This window comes from Monodelphis domestica, chromosome 3, assembly GCF_027887165.1.
Source record: "Monodelphis domestica isolate mMonDom1 chromosome 3, mMonDom1.pri, whole genome shotgun sequence".
Taxonomy (NCBI): domain Eukaryota; kingdom Metazoa; phylum Chordata; class Mammalia; order Didelphimorphia; family Didelphidae; genus Monodelphis; species Monodelphis domestica.
In genome coordinates, this window is record NC_077229.1 from 399,662,232 (window position 1) to 399,680,315 (window position 18,084).

Below are 18,084 nucleotides of genomic sequence, written 5' to 3' on the forward strand. Positions count from 1 at the left end.
AGTTAAGTGAATTGCCCAGGGTCACACAGTCAGGAAGTGTCTTAAGACCAGATTTCAGCCCAGTCCACCTGACTCCAGGCCTGTTTCTCTACCAAGCTGCCTATGCAGTAAGAATTAAGAGAACAGCTTTACAACAAATGACTCTGACATCAAAGAGATAGGAATTACATTAATGTCAGTGAAAGAAGTTCCTCAAATTTTAAATAAAGTATGAATGTTGGTTTCTAAGAGAACTGGGATGTCTATATCTGGGCTTTTCCAAGCGATACATTTTATGCCTTTAAAGAGCCAAAAGTTTCCAGCAAAACATGGAAGAATGTATCACATTTTCAAGGGAACTCACTTCAGATACATAGCATGAGCTATGAACCACAAAAGAATTTAATACTAAAGTTGTGAAAGAAATGATGCAAACAATAAGTATTGCCATGGAGGCTGCTAACAGATGAGTGCAATAAAATCTTGGACCAAAAGATTTGTTTCTGGATTTACAGTAAAATTGATTTAAAAAGAACACAACAAAATTTTGGAATCCCGTAAGAATTTATCAAACTTAAATGTTCAGTGGCTGTTGTAGATCGATTTACTTTTATATAATATTTACAATTGTTCTTCCAAATATCATCCACCTTATAAAAGGGTATTTTTCCTTTTATTATTAATGTCAATAAAGTATAGAATACTTTAAAAAGGTATGATATTCAACACACGTGTATTATATATATATATATATATATATATATATATATATATATATGAACAAGAGCCATTCTTCAATGGAAATGAATAGGAAGTTTTCAGAAGAAAATATATAATCATATGAAAGAATGGCAAATCACTAATAAGAAAAGTGCAAATTATTAGAACAAAAAAGAAAAATAAAATATTGGAGGTGCTGTGGAAGGAAAAGCATTGTTAACTGGTCTAATCACTTTCAAAGACCATTTTGCATTATATCCATAAAGTCACTAAATTACACGTAAGCAATGTCAATACTAAGCAAATACCCACGAATATCAAAGCTAAAGAGAAAGGATCCATATACACAAAATTGTAGCAGCACTAGTTCATGGTAATGAAAGGACAGGGAACAGTGAGTGTCCATTGATTGGAGAATAACTGAACATATTATAGTATATGAATATAATGGACTATTATTACTGTGACAAGAAATGTCAAGTAAGATATCAGAGAAACTTGGAAACACTCAAATGAACTGACATGGAACAAAATAAGCAGAACCTGGACAATTTAAATTAATGACAATGATAATATAAAGAAAAATAACCAAAAGACTTCAAAATCTATGTCATGACTCATCATTATTTCAGAGGAATAATTATTAGACTTTCCTTATGCCATTAGACTGAGTTGTGGTAGACTAGTGGTAAAAAATAAAATGTATTTTCAGAAATGACCAGTGTTTTGATTTCCTGGACTTGATGTATATGTACAATGATCACTCCATCTGGGTCAAAAGAGTTAGTGCCAAGTGGCACAAATTTAAAAAAAAGAACATCAATACAACAAAAATACACAAAAGAACATTTTTAAGTGCAAAAGGATATAATAAACTAATTCATTGCTAAAGTTAAATGTAGTGTATACTAAAAAGACAAATTGTACATGAGTTCAAAGTTTCATGCACAATCTTCTTTTGTTGATGATTAAGTTCATAATAAAAAAAAGATATCTCTGGAAAGATAGGAGAGAGTAGGGCATACCTTTCTTAGTCATGTTACCTTGTTTGGGGGGTCAACAAAAAAGATGTAAAAGAAGATTGTGTATGAAACTGAATTCTTGTTATATGTTGTTTTTTTCTAGTAGTATACTTAATTTATTTTAGTAATTAACTAGTTTGTTCTCACATCCTTTTGAACTATAAAAAATGTTCTTTTGTATGTTTTTGTTGTATACATAAGGAATGACACTTTTATTAGGGTAAATTCTTGCCTATACAGTGTACTGACCTTTTGTAGTGTTGCTGGACCTGCTCCTCTTCAATCTTTTTTTCCCCCTAGTTTTGGGTAAAAAGATGACCAGTTTTATATGCTCTATTTGCTATTGACCAAGAGATCTAATAAGTAGCACTCTATAATAGAGGGGCCTATAGGGAGGTTCTCATTACTTCTTCATGAGGTCAATTTTCTACTCCTTCTCACTGTGTCTAGACCATCCCCCTTGGGATTAATTCAAGATTCAGATGAATCTATTGGGGTCATTTCTATGGCTTCTAAATGCCCTCCATGAACTCAAAGTTTAAAATTATCTTCAAAGTAAATGAGTACCAAGTATTCTATATCCTCACAAAGTTTTATATTATCTTAGGCTTGGTAAGAATGTTATTAAAAATTAGGAAGATGATCATTCTGCTATTCTCTGCCCAAATTCTACTTTTGGATACATTTTAAGAAAGCCTGTTGATACAGAAGATTGAGGATGGAGGAAAGTGACCAATATGATGAAAATATTCAAAACTCTTCCTTAAGAGGATCATCAATGAAAATAATTAGATATGATTAGATGGGAGAAAAGAAAGCAGACACGTTAGCTATCTTCAAATATTTATAAGGTTGTCAAATAAAAGAAGCAGGCTTATTATTTGGCTTGGCCCCAGAGAATACCAATAAGTAAAGTTAGCAGGAGGCAGAATTCACTCACTATAAAAACTTCCCAACTATTAGAGTCATCCAAAAATAGAATGTTCTGCCTCATTAAATGCTGACTCTGTCACTAAAGCTGCTCAAGGAAAGGTTAGATGGCCACTTGTCAAGGGTATGTAGAAAAAAATTATACCACCAGGTAGACAGTTGGACTCCATTCCCATTACGAAATGCTCAACCCAACTCATATTCTTAGATTCTCTGAGTGCTACTACTCAAGTTCTCTTTCCATTTCCATTTACACTTTGGCTTTCTTCTGCTTCAAGTCATTATCATCAAGATATAAGATAAAATATCCCAAAAAAATTGTAATCACACACTCCCATTTCTTTTCAAGCTTCATTCTCCTTTGTATGTTAAAAATAAAAGAAGCAGGAGGGCGGAGTCAAGATGTCAGTAAAAGTTCAGACCTCTGAAAACTCTTCCTTACCAATTAAAAACCAAATGTTCCTAGGGAATTGAAAGACTAAACCTAACAACAGGACAGACGGAAGGGACCCTCCTGCTGGACTCAACTTAAAAGGTACACCCCCAAGAAGCCTGAATTCGAGAACACGTGGGTTTAAGGGGAAGGAAGAAGGAAGGTCCCAGGACCCCTCCCACTTACAGTACTGAGCAATCTCTGGGCAGCCAAGAGCACTAGTTTAGAGGGAGGACCTTGCGGGTAAAGTTGTGCCAGGCTCAGGGCTATGAACACAGGTGGTGGGGAAGCAGCTGGAGAAGAAGCTCAGAGAAGGCAGCCTAGTTGCATCAGCATAGACACTCCATATTGCCCCCAGCACCACTTTCCAAGGTTTTGACCCAAGGCCACATCCAGCTCTGAAAGATCAACTCCACTGGGCTTAATCTTATCAAGTCTTCAGAGGGAAGAGAAGCTCAAGCAACAACAACCCTCCCCCACAGACTGCTCTGGTAGTCTTGCTAAGCTCCAAGGGTGACGGTTGACAGAAAAGCCCAAACCCACAGATCCAACACATAATGAGAGGAAATGGCAACTTCAGAGGGAAAAGAAGGGGCAAATATGAGCAAATAATAGAAAAAGAAAAAATAATTTACAATCGACAGCTTCTATCCAGACAATGAATAAAAAGCAAATGTAACAGAGGAGGATCAAGGAACACCAAGCAAAAATACAGAAACTCCAGCGAATTGGACATAGGCATTGGAAGAACTCAAAATACAATTCAAAACACAATTAAGAGAGGCTGAAGACAACTGGGAAAAGAACTTAGAAAGCAAGATAAGTCATCTGGAAACAGAAAATAGTGTCTTGAAAGTCAAAATTAATCAGCTGGAAATGAGGCAAAGGAGATGAAGGATGAGGCAAAGAAGATGAAATATGATCTCCAAATAAAATCAGACCAGAAGGAGAAGGATGGCCAAAAAGCCAGGGAGGAAATTCAGTATTTAAAAACCAGAATACAAAAATTATAAGCAAGTAACCTCACAAGGCAGCAGGAAACAATAAAACAAAATCAAAAGAATTAAAATATTGAAGAAAATATAAAACACCTCATTCATAAAACAGAAGATTTGGAAAATCGTTCCAGGAGAAACAACTTATGAATAAATGGTCTCCTGGAAGACCATGACAAAAGAAAAAGCCTAGACATTATCCTAAAGAAAATTATCCAAGAAAATTGCCCCAACATTCTACAACAAGAGGGAAAAGTGGAGATCAAAAGAATCCACAGATCACCTCCTGTACTCAGTCTCCAACTGATAACACCCAGGAATGTTATAGCCAAATTCAAGAATTATCAGACCAAGGAAAAAATATTACAAGCTGCTAAGAAGAAGTCATTAAGATACCATGGAACTACAGTGAGGATAACAAAGGATCTGGCTGCATCTACACTGAAGGACCAAAAGGCATGGAATATGATATTCTGGAAAGCAAGGGAACTAGTTCTACAACCAAGAATCAACTACCCAGCAAAACTGACTATATTCTTACAGGGGAAAGTATGGTCATTTAATATAATCGAAGAATTCCAAGAATTTGTAAAGAAAAGACCAGACGTGAACAGAAAATTTGATGCCCAAACACAGAACCCAAGAAAATCATCAAAAGGTAATTAAGAAAGGAGGAAAAAAGAAAAACAAAACAAAAAACTTTTAAGGGACCCAATAAGTGAAAATGATATATATACCTACAAGAAAAGAGGATATTGGACACTCTTAAAAATCGTTATCACCTGGGTAGCTAGAAGAATTATACCTAGAGGGAACAGTGACAAACTGTATAGGATGAAATGCCAAGGAATATATATATATATATATATATATATATATATATATATATATATATATATATATATATATATATGTATGTATGTATAACTAGAGGCAAAAAAAGAGGTTAATACTAAGAGAAATGGGAAAAGAAACAAAATGGGGTAAATTTATATGTCACAAAGAAGCGCGTGGCAAGAGGAAAGGAGAACATCAATACACTGGAAGGGTAAAGAGGTTGGAGATTGGATTACTTAATTCTTATGTGCATTGAAATTGACTCAAAGAGGGAAGAACAATCAAATACATTGGGGCAGAGAATTAATTTGTGCCTGGTCGAGAAGTAGAAGGGTAACAAATGAACTGGTGAGGAGGTAAGCAATACAAGGGAGGGAGAGGTTGGGGGGGTAGTTTAAAAAGTCTGTAGAGAAAATAAGAGGGGAATAAGAAGGGAGGGGAGGTAGAAAGGGAAGTAAAATAAGGGTGGGAATTAGGGGGACTGATCAAAAATAAACCACTGGCACAGAAGAAAATAGTGAAAGAAGAAAGGGCAGGAATATGAGTAGAAATCAAAATGCTGGGAAATACACAGCTGGTAATCATAACTCTGAATGTGAATGGAATTAACTCACCCATAAAACACAATCAAATAGCAAAGTGGATTAGAGAACAAAACCCTACCATATGCTGTCCAACACACATGAGAAAGGTTGACACACAGAAGGTAAAATCTAGAGGATGGAGCCAAATCTATTGGGTATCAACTGAGAAAAAGAAGGCAGGAGTCACAACCATGATATCTGACAAAGCCAAAGTAAAAATATATCTAGTCAAGAGATAGGAATGGTAATTACATCCTGATAAAAGGCAGTATAGACAATGAGGAAATATCTGTACTCAACATGTATGCACCAAATGGCATAGCATCCAAATTTCTAAAGGGGAAACTAGTGGAGTTCAAGGATGAAACAGATAGAAAAACGATATTAGTGGGACACCTGAACCTTCCTCTAACAGAACTAGATAAATCAAACCAAAAATAAATTAAAAAGAGGTAAGAGAAGTGAATGGAATCTTAGAAAAATTAGTGTTAGTAGATATGTAGAGAAAAATAAATAGGGACAAAAAGGAATACACCTTCTTTTCAGCAGCACATGGTACATTTACAAACATTGACCATGTACTAGGGCATAAAAACATTGCAAACAAGTGTAAAAGAGCAGAAATAATAAGTGCATCCTTCTCATACCACAATGCAATGAAAATAATGATTATTAAGGGTACATGGAGAGGCAAGTCAAAAATTAATTGGAAATTAAGCAATATGATTCTCCAAAATCGATTAAAGAACAAATCATAGAAATAATTACAAATTTCATTGAAGAGAGTGACAATGATAAGATATCCTTTCAAAATCTATGGGACCCAGCCAAAGCAGTAGTCTGTGAAATTTATATTCTTGAGTTCATATATTAACAAATCAGGGAGGGTAGAGGTCAGTGAATTGGGCATGCAAATTAAAAAAAAAAAACTAGAAAGTGAACAAATTAAAAATCCTCAGATAAAGACTAAATTAGAGATCCTGAAAATGAAAGAAGAAATTAATAAAATTGAAAGTCAAAGATTGACTTTATTATTGTTGATTATTGATTTAATGAGTCTAGAAGCTAGTACTTTGAAAAAACAAACAAAATAGACAAAATATTTGTCAATCTAATTTAAAAAAGGAAAGAAGAAAACCAAATTGACAGTATCCAAGATGAAAAGGGGGGAGACCTCACCTCTAATGAAGAGGAAATTAAGGCAATCATTAAAAACTATTATTCCCAATTATGTGGCAATAAATATTTCAATTTAGGTGATGTGGATGACTATTTACAAAAATATAAATTGCCTAGACTAACAGAAGAGGAAATAGAATACCTAAACAAACCCATATCAGAAAAAGAAGTTGATCAAGCCATCAAAGAACTCCCTAAGAAAAAAAAATCTCCAGGACCAGATGGATTCACAAATAAATTCTATCAAACACACATTCAAAGAACAACTAATCCCAATATTATACAAACTATTTGACAGAATAAACAAAGGATGACTTCTACCAAATTCCTTTTATGACATAAATATGGTACTGATTCCAAAGACAGGCAGGTCAAAAACAGAGAAAGAAAACTACAGACCAATCTCCTTAATGAACATAGATGCAAAAATCTTAAATAGAATTCTAGTAAAAAGATTCCAGCAAGTTATCATGAGGGTTATTCATTATGAACAGGTAGGATTTATACCAAGAATGCAAAGATGGTTCAATATTGGGAAAACCATCCACATAATTGACCATATTAACAAGCAAACTGACAAAAATCACATGATTATCCCAATAGATGCAGAAAAAGCCTTTGACAAAATACAACACTCATTCCTATTGAAAACTCTAGAAAGCATAAAAATAGAAGGGCCTTTCCTAAAAATAATAAACAGTATATATCTAAAACCATCAGCAAACATCATCTACAATGGGGATACACTAGAAGCCTTCCCAATAAGATCAGGAGTGAAACAAGGATGCCCATTACCAACTCTATTATTTAATATTGTACTAGAAACACTAGCAGTAGCAATTAGAGAAGAAAAAGAAATTGAAGGCATTAAAATATGCAAGGAGGAGACACCAAGCTATCACTCTTTGAAGATGATGTGATGGTCCACTTAAAAAAATCCTAGAGAATCAAATAAAAAGCTAGTTGAAATGATCAACAAAATTAGCAAAGTTGAAGAATACAAAATAAACCCACGAGTCATCAGCATTTCTATATACTTCCAAAACATATCAGCAGCAAGAATTAGAAAGAGAAATTCCATTTAAAATCACCCTAGTCAATATAAAATACTTAGGACATGGGCTGAAATCTGCCAAGACAAACACAGTAACTATATGAATACAACTACAAAACATTCTCCACACAATTAAAACTAGATCTAAACAATTGGAAAAACATTGATTACTCATAGGTAGGATGAGCTAACATAATAAAAATAACAATTCTACCCAAATTAATTTACTTATTTAGTGCCATACCCATTGAAGTACCAAAATACTTTTTTACAGAATTAGGAAAAACCATAACAAAGTTCATTTGGAAGAACAAAAGATCAAGGATATCCAGGGAAATAATGAAAAAAATGCAAAAGAAGGTGGCCTTACAGTACCAAATCTCAAACTATACTATAAAGCAGTGGTCATCAAAAGAATATGGTACTGGCTAAGAGACAGAAAGGAGGATCAGTAGAATAGACTTGGGGTAAGTGACCTCAGCAAGACAGTCTATGATAAGCTCAAAGATGCCAGCTTTTGGGACCTGTGATAAAGGATTAAAGGTTTGTAAAAACTGTTGCAAAAACTGAGAGATGCAAACCTTAGAGAATGATTGACAGGATCATATGATCAAGGGTCACATGGGAGTCTGAGGGATCTGGGAGAAGATTCTATCTGCCCAACTGTCTCCTCTCCTGAAGGATTTGAGATTAAGGCTGGAAGAGGATTTTCTCCTGTGACCAACAGAGGAAAGAGGTTTTCTGGATCTGTGCTGCTGGAAGCATCAGTGAGAAGATCTTTGGACCTACTTGGACATCTACCAACTTGAGATCCTGGCCCTATTTGAATTGGACTCCTGCTGTGAGACTTGGATATTGGGAATTTAATGTTTAGCTTAGTAATATAGTTTAGTTAGTTATAGATATTTGCTTTTAAATTAAGTATAAATTTATTCCTAAACCCTTATTCCTTCCTACCCTTCCCAAACAATAAATCAGAATTCATTTATATGTTTCCCTCTTGTTCTTTCCTCATCCCAAATCCTACCATAACAGTTTGGCTGAGCCAGCTAGGTTGAAGAGTCTGTTTATTGTATAGGTATTTTTTTTAAATAGAATTCTAAGGGCTTGGCTTGCTCAAGGGGGTCAGTGAAGCTGCACCACAGACCCCCAGAAGCCATCTATTTTTAAATTTTTAAATTCATTTTTGTTTGTTTTCTTTATTGTATGTACAAGTTACAGTGTAATAATATTGTTTTTTTCTAATAATTTTACAATGGAAATTGCCATGTCAGCAGACATATTTATCAATATGCTAGTGATGTTTTTCAAGTATTTGATGTATATTCCATATTTTGTATTTGTGTCATTCTCTAGTTATTGCCATTATGTTTTTACTATGGATTGTATGAAGCCATTGATGGACTTAAAGCTCTGTGATATCATGGCATACCTTGCTGTGATCTGTGGGTGTATTGTTTACAAGTCTCATGCCTCTGTGTGCTTTTGTGTTAAGAGTCTTAAAGATCTGGTAACTTGGTTCAGAAGGGATTCTGACTTAAAGATGATAGTTATAGAAATGAAAACTCAACTGGATACACTGGAGCAATTTATAAACATGAATATGAATCAAGGCTGTGCATATGACAACAATAGATTAAGCACTAAAGGGAAAAACCTAAATAGGCTAGAACAAGAGGAAGCAACAGGAATAATAAATTTATGCCCATTTAGAGATATGCCAGTGGTTAAGCAAAATGAGGTACATAAACTTAAGATGCCTAAGAGATTTTCCCAGACGATCTTGAATCCATCAAAAGGAGGACCCCAAATTTTAATAACGAACCTAATAAAGTAATTAGAGATGCATAGGGCAATTGATTTATACAATTGATTTATACAATTGTGATTTCAAGGATTTCCCCCTATTAATGAAAGAGGTCTTGACAAAGAGAAAACCAAATTTATACAGGAGACAAGAAAAGATCATTTATTACAGTCTTGGCCAGAGGACTTAAAGCTGGATATGTCAGATGAGGGGGTTAATGATACATTAGTAGAAGCAAGAGATGCAATCCTAGAGGTAATGGGGAGATATACTAAAAGGTCCAATTCATGGTCAGAATTTGAGGCTATGAAGCAGAAGATCTCTGAAGCTCCTGCAGTTTTCCTGGAAAGGATAACCGAGGCAACTGAAACTCTGTTAGGGATGGATTCACTGGAAGAAAACACAATTGAACATATCAAATGGGTTTTTTAAAGAATGCAGTCCCAAAGATCAGCCAATTTTTTAAAACAAATTACCACGATTGGGAAGAATTAGAACTTGGCAAATTAAGAAGAGCCACATATTTGACAAATGACCTAGAGGATAAAATTGATGAGATACCATTGCTGAGGATATGAAAAGGAAAAGAAAGGAAGCTGAAATGAAGTCTAAAGTGAAATTAAAGAAATAAAAACTGTGGCTTCATTGAGATCTATACAGCCAAGGTATAACAATAACAATTATAAGCCTAATGAGAGGATATCAGGCCCAAGGCACTGTTTCCTTTGTGATCGGATTGGACATATGTACAGGGACTGCAGATTCAGGAATCAGGTTAGAAAACAATTAAATAATGGGTTTAATAAATACAATAACTGGAGTAGAAATAATAATTATAATACCAACAGATAGAACACTAAAAATAATAACAATGATCAAAATAGGTATGCAAATCAATGTCAAAATGACTCTTGCCAGGGACAACAAGCACCGGATCTTAATACTATGCAGTCTTGGGTAAATGTTGGAGCTAGACCTAAATATAGCTAAGTTGTGAAGGGTGACCAGAGTAAGAATCCTAGTGCCTTATGAAGGTTTCCTCTAGAATACATAAGAATGAATCAAGAAATGAGTATGGTATAATTGAAAATGAGTTGAGGATAAATGAGATTAGGAGTAATGAAAATAAAATACATGGTCATAGATAATAATTAATTGAAACAAAGGATATAATTGATGTAAATAATTGTACAGAGAAAGAACATTGTAATATAAATTTAATAGAAAATCCTAATGAATGTAGAATAAAAGAAATTAATGAAGAATATAAACTAAATAACAGTAATGAAATTGTTAATGAGAACAATGATACTGAGATGGAGAATTTAAGGACCAATGAGAGTAATATAAAAGCTGATGATGACTGAGCTTTGTACTGATGTTACTGTGCTTATACCAATTCTTGAAACCTTCCAACCTCCAAATAGTACTGAACCCTATGTTTCTATAACTATAGGGGATTAGATATATGAACTTTTAGTGGATACTGGAGCCAGTAAATCAGTTTTGCAAAGTCTTCCTAAAGATTGTAAAGTTGTTGGTACTATGGAAGTGATTGGAGCTACTGAAAAACCAGAAAGAGTAGCAAAATTACAACCTAAAATGATAACTCTAGGTCCATTAACTATGGAGCATGGATTTCTTTGTATGCCTGAATGTCCAATGAACCTTCTCGGGAGGGATTTGCTTTGTAAATGATGAGCAATGATTCAATGTACCTACCCTGGGGATATATCATTACAACTCCCAGAAGAATCTCTAAAAGCTTTCCCATTGCTGTTCTTAGATTCAGTCAGTGCAGAGAATGAGTTGAATTCCATCTATCCTATTCCTGAGGACATACCAGAAGATTTATGGGCAAAGTCTTCCACAGATATAGGCCTATTGAAATCAGCAACTCCAGTAATAGTGAGAACCAAGGTAGGACCAGTTCCATGTGTTCCTCAATACCCTTTGAGTAAAGAAGCTATAGTTGGAATAAGACCTATTATTGAGTCCCTAATTCAACAAGGGATCATAATACCATGTTTCTCAGACTACAACACTCCCATAATGCCAATAAAAAGCAAAAGCTCGATCAAGATGGCAGAATTATCTATAGATTCATACTGGATTTGAGAACTGTAATGATCATGTAATAAAGACTCATCCTATAGTACCAAGTCTAGCTGCTATAATCTCATCTATTCCAATTCAAGCAAGATATTTCACCGTGGTAGATTTATGTTCAGCATTTTTCTCGATACCAATTTATGAGGATTCTCAAAAGATCTTTGCTTTCACATGGGACAGTGCCCAGTGGACTTTCACTTGTCTTCTGTGATATCTGCGATAGCCCAAGTCAATTCTCTCAAATTTTGAACAGAGACCTTAAAACAATAACATTCAAGGAAAGTAAAATTGGAAAATGAAGGGATGTTCTTCAATTGCGGAATGACTGAACAAATTGTGGTATATGTTGGTGATGGAATACTATTGTGCTCAAAGGAATAATAAAATGGAGGAATTCCATGTGAACTGGAAAGACCTCCAGGAAATGATGCAGACCAAAAGGAGCAGAACCAGGAGAACATTGTACACAGAGACTGATACACTGGTAAAATCAAATGTAATGGACTTCTCCATTAGTGGCAATTGAATTAGGTGGTTATTTTGTTAGGTCGTTTATGGTAATAGGGGGCTGCTGAGCAAGCACACTGAGCAATACTGTAGTGAAGAATCAGACCCTGTCTCCCTCCTTCCCTCCCACCAACTTCCATTGTTTTCTTCAGTTGGAGTGAAGCTGGGACTCAGAGTAAATTGACTGAAAAATCTGATAGAAAACTTACTCTCTAAATTTGTTTGAAATGGGGTTTATTTTAAGGAAGGAGGGGAAAAAGAAGTTGGATAGGAGAGAGGGGTTAGGATTTCCTTAATCTAGAATAATCTTAAATTGAATAACTAAAATTATGTAGTCTTATAAGAAGTATGTTCTTTACAGTTTTGAAAGGGTCTTCAGAGTTAAACTCCAGTATCTCAGAGAAGAAATTAGGTACCAAAAGGCAGAAGAAAAGCACCAGCTCTCTCTCCCAAATGGTCTCAGGAAAAAGAGTCATCCCCAAGAAGTTTGTGTGTTCCTGTTTTTAACTGCTTTCTCCAGGTCACATTCTCCCCTAGAATTTTTCCTTGATGGACAGATCTCCAAGCTTCCATTCATTGCATCTTTTCCCCAGGTTTTCTGCAGTCTTATTCTCTTACAATGTATTATTCTCTTACACAATGCAGTAATCCTGAACAACCCAGAGGGATCTACAAGAAAGAACACTGTCCACATTCAGAGGAAAAACTGAGGGAGTAGAAACACCAAAGAAAAATAACTGCTTGATTACATGGGTCGAGGGGGATATGATTGGGGATATAGACTCTAAATGAACATCCTAGTGCAAACATCAACATGGAAATAGGTTCTGATCAAGGACACATGTAATACCCAGTGGAATTGTGGTTGGTGATGGGAAGGGTTGGGGGAGGGGACGGAGGGAAAGAATATGATTCTTGTAACCAAGGAATAATGTTCTAAATTTGACTAAATGATTTTTTAAAGTAAATTCTTTCAAAAATTTGGCTCAGTAAGCACCTTTAGAAAAATATCTGGTGCATATAAAACATTTTGGCTTATATATTAAGAACAATTTGTTTTGGCTATTATAGTTAATCATAATCATCACTTTCACCAAGTTAATAAAACTATTTACCTCAGAATAAAGCATTCTATCTCATCTTCCTGAGTTCAAATCCAGTCTTTGACACATTGTGTGACACTTGGCAAATCACCTGATTGCCTTAGTTTCTACCAAATGAGCTGGAAAAGGAAATGGCACACTACTCCAGTATTTTTGCCAAGAAAACCCCAAATGGGGTCAATAAGAGTCAGACAAAAATGGAGTCAAAAACCCCACAACTTTACAAGAGTAAAGCTAGAATTACGGACAACATTTAAATAGCAGCACATCAAGTACACGGAATCAAGGATGAAAGGACACCTCAGAAATCATCCTTTTCGCATTTTTAATTTTACTGATGAGGAATCTAAGGCTAAGTAAAATAGCTTTACTTATTACTCAAGGTCATATAATAGTAACTGGCTAGTACTTGACCCTAGATCATCTGTCTCCCAATCCAATGCTTTTTCCAAATTGCCTACCTGTCTTATTGCCTTCTTACAAAGATCTAACCTATACTATTTGCACAATCACTTTAGTATAGGCAGTTCTGCCTTTTCTAAGCTTTGTACTTCCTCAGCCACATGCTCCAACAGACCTGCATATTTCACATATCTTACTAAAAAATGTGCCATTAACCCTTTTTGCTCAAATGTTGCAATAAAACAAAACTTGTTCTCCAGATGAGTCAATGACAAATCTTTTACACAAACCATCACCAAAGCAAAGTATGATTGACTCTTTGGGTCTTTCTTGAGTGACTTCTTATAGGCATCAGCAAACAAGTGAAGGAAGTATTTTTTTAGATGCAGAAGAAAACCATTTAAAACTTTCATTTGTTATTGTTTGGAAGAAAGAGAACATAAAAGAAAACACAAGAGCATCAGATTGAAGAGATTACTATTCTACAAAACTTCACAAGTTAGAATAAAGAAAAAAAACTCGAGTTGGAACTTCATATAGATTCTTTCAATTAATAAATTTGGGAGTATTGCATTTCAGTTTTATTCATAACAGCAAGAAAATGATTCCCACAGATGACTGAATTCATGGAAGGCAGCAGTTAACCTGGTTTCCTTGGAGGAAGCTATCAACTTGGCCATCTTATAGATTGATTGGGCTTTACCTTTATAGATGTTCTAGGAGATGACCATCCAAAAGGGTCTGGTGCTAGGGGCTTTTTAGAAATCTTTTACCAAGTGACTCGCCCACTTCTGTTGGTCTTCAGGAGAATGAACTAATAACAGTAGATTCTTTGCTGATGAAATGCCAAAATTTACTTTTGTAAGGGGACTATATCTTCTTTTTTTGTCCATGTGGTCTGTATGGCATTTGACAGCAGCAGCATTCAAGAGCAGGTGGAGGTTTAAACATGTCCCAAAGTGGCTTCATACAGGCTTCACAGCTAGCTGGAAAATGATAGTGGGAATAAATTTGTATCTTTTGTGACAAATGCAGTTTGACTTCTCCCTGAGTGGATCCATGGGAAATTATTGTTCTTTTTTGCTTTCACCTTGATTAGCATACAGGGCCTGGAATATCCACTTTGGAATGAGCTCTATAAACATCTGTGTCTGTGACTGACTGGACATGGAACAACCTGTCGATGTCTAACACCATGTAGGATTAGACTATTCTTTATCTTGTTTATTGTCATAGAAAAGAATCTTCAGACTGCTTACAATCACATACTTTGTAACCCATCCAAATTTCTTAGTATTGTTTTATCCAGGCAATGAAAGTCATCCCTCTAAGCTTGATTCTACCTCAGCTTCCTCTGGCCCACTGCCTATACTGGAACTATCCAGACCAAAGTATAAGGTGTGGAGCTGCAATCAAAGCTGTTCAATATCACTGTCTTTACTGTCTAGGATCATTTGCACTTCAATTCAAATTTGACTTTCTTCAGCTTTTGGGGTGCATTTTATTCAATTCTTTTTGATATTTGAATATCTTGCCTATGCTACTCTTAATTTAAAAAAAAAAAAAGGAATTTTGATAAGGTGTTGTCAGAATGTTAACAAATATCAGGAAATTCAGGCTGAGCTTGAAGCTTCCCAGAAGTCCTGAGCTCTTAGCACAGAACTATTCATGATGAAAAATGCTTATGAGGAATCCTTGGATCAGATGGAAACACTGAAGCAAGAGAACAAGAACTTGGAGCAGGATATTTCTGACTTAATTGAGCAGATTGCAGAAGGAGGAAAGTAGATCCATGAGAAAATAAACAGACTGAATAAGGAAAAAAGGATAACTCCATTCTGCTCTGGTGGAAGCAGTGTAAGGAAGATATTAGAAAATAAGTATTGTTTTATTCGTTTAGAGATAAGTGACTGGCTTGAGAAAAGAACTGGAGTTTGAAGCAGAGTTGAGAGAGCATGTTAATTTCAACTGCTGAAAGTTATAACCATTTTTCTGTGTCAATTACTCTCTATGGCAGTTAGGAGTTACTCTCTGGTAGTTGGCAGAAACACACTCTCAGAGACTCTCTCTTAGGGCTGGAGGAGGTAACATCTTTGCCTCTCTCTCTGTCTGAGGCAAAGATCTGAAGGAGTTCAGTGTTTTATGTTTCCAACTTGGGAGACACTACTGAATAGCTATTGTATTTTTACAGATTGTTTAACTCTGAGAAGACCAAAGAAAAACCTGGTGTTTGGTTTGGACTCTGAATCTGTTAAGACTCAGAGTCCTAACTTGATTCTTGTTGAGACTCAACCAGCTAGCCTTTACTATTTTATAATTTGAAGGCAAAGTTAAGAATTATAAGGATATTAACAGTAGTTTTATTTAAATAGTATAAATTTGGGTTAGTCATATCAGGAAGAATTAGTGCAGCCTGTGAAACACAGGAGAAGAGGTTCCTTGTGGAACCAGGGATTTTATTTGGGTGGATTTAGAATCCCTTAGAATTAGAAATCATTTATTTATCCTTCTATATTTCAATAAACATTTTATGTTTATAATAAGAGTTTCTTTAGCATCCTTGTGCCCGGCCCTGAAGGGAAGTTCACATCTGGGCTTCCCTTCATCACTGATGATACGTTTGTTTGATTGAAAATCTGTTACCTTAAAAAAGAACTACATATCCCAAGAGCCTCTTAGGGATAGAGACTCCCTCTTTCTGATGTAGAATCAGCATTGATAGTGGTGAATGGGGTTGACTAAAAAATGGATAACCATGTGCCCATGGCCTTCAAAGCCCGTGCCCTTTATCCTCTGACTACAGGAAGTACATAATGACAGGAAGCCAGTGGTCTCTTGGGATGTGTAATTCTTTTTTAGGGTAACGGATTTTCAATCATACACTTTTGATTACCTCTATCAAAAGTATCCAAACAGTTTGAACCTGATTGGTGAATTAAACAGTTTTGAAAAGTTTTGAACCTATATTGGAACAGTTTTTCCATCTAAATATTTTATTTTATAACTCGCCAAAATTTATTTTTACAGCAAACACATCACTTGAGCATAAAGGTGGCAAAATTCTGTGCATCCTACTTGAGGTAAACCAGGTGAAATCTGAAATTGACAGAAAAAATGCTAAGGATGAAAAATTGCTCAGCTAAAGAGGAACCATTGTGGAGTCAATGCTGTGCACACTAGATGCTGTGAGTGGAAGTAGGTGTGATGCCCTTAGGATAAAGGATAAGAAGATTGGAAGAGTTCTGAATGAAATGGAAATCCAGCTGAAACCATGCCAACTACCAAGATGCAGAGGCCCTAAGGAAGATGAGAAACATGCAAGGTATCCTGAAATACCCAACTGCGTCTGGATGACAACATTAGAGGCCAAGAGGACTTTACAGAACAGTTAGCTGTGGTAGAGAGGAGAGCTAGCTTGGTGTAGGCTGAGACTGAAGAGTTAAGAGCTTCTTTAGAAGAAACTGAGAGGAGCAAGAAGGTAGGTAAACAAGAATTTATGAATGCTAGTGAACAAGTATAACTCCTATACATGCAGAACACTAGCCTGATCAATACCAATAAGAAGATAACTCAAGTCCAGGGTGAAATGAAAAACATGGTTCAGGAACTCACCAAGAAGACCATAAGAATGTTCTCAGGCTTCAGGACCTAGTAGACAAATTACAAACCAAAGGGAAAGCAAACAAGAGACAAGATGAAAAGGTGAAGGAGTAGTGCAATGTCAACCTCTCAAAATTCCTCAAGATTCAAAATGAGCTGGAGGGTCCAGAGGAATAGACTGACATTGCTGAATGCCAAGTCAACAAACAGAGGTTCACACAAAGATTGTAAGTGAAGAGTAATCACATCCAAATACTTCAAGGTGACTGAAGAAAAACACCTAATGTAAAATTTTTGGTCAATTTATAATTATTGTCTACTCTGTTCTTAATATTAAGCCTAAGAAAAATTTGCAAACCTAAAAATAAAAAAGTAAATCAATTCAATTTTATAGATAAGAAAACTGAAGCTCAGAGAAGTAATAGAGCCTTGTCCAAGGCCATGCCAAGATAGTACCAAGATTGAGAAAAGAGTCAGTCTCTTGACTTTCCAGACCTTTTCCCCTTGTAGTTGCAAGAAAGGCTCTATTTGGGAGAGAGGAAAAAGTAAAAAAAAATTCTAATGCCTCTACTTGTTAACAGAAACATTTATTTGAGGGGGAAGATATCTGTTCAACCACTCTTGGAGAGTTTTATAAAATAAGCACAGACTTCAAGGCATCCTTTTAAAATTAAATTCATGGAATATAGATATAAACAAGAGATTTACACAAAACTAAGGTTTACTTTATCATAAACTAGACCTATCTAAAACTAAAATCTAAAACTAAAAAAATAAAAACAATTTTCCCTTGAAAAATTTAAAGCATTTAAAATTCTAA

At 35.3% G+C, this 18,084-nt stretch overlaps 1 long non-coding RNA gene across 1 annotated transcript; it reads left to right on the forward strand.

Annotated features, from left to right (window-relative positions):
* Nucleotides 1-5,095: 5,095 nt before the first annotated feature.
* Nucleotides 5,096-17,645, forward strand: LOC103098135 (uncharacterized). Its single transcript, XR_464021.2, has 2 exons — nucleotides 5,096-5,272; nucleotides 16,692-17,645. It is a non-coding gene; the product is annotated as an uncharacterized LOC103098135 (long non-coding RNA).
* The last annotated feature ends 439 nt before the right edge of the window (nucleotides 17,646-18,084 follow it).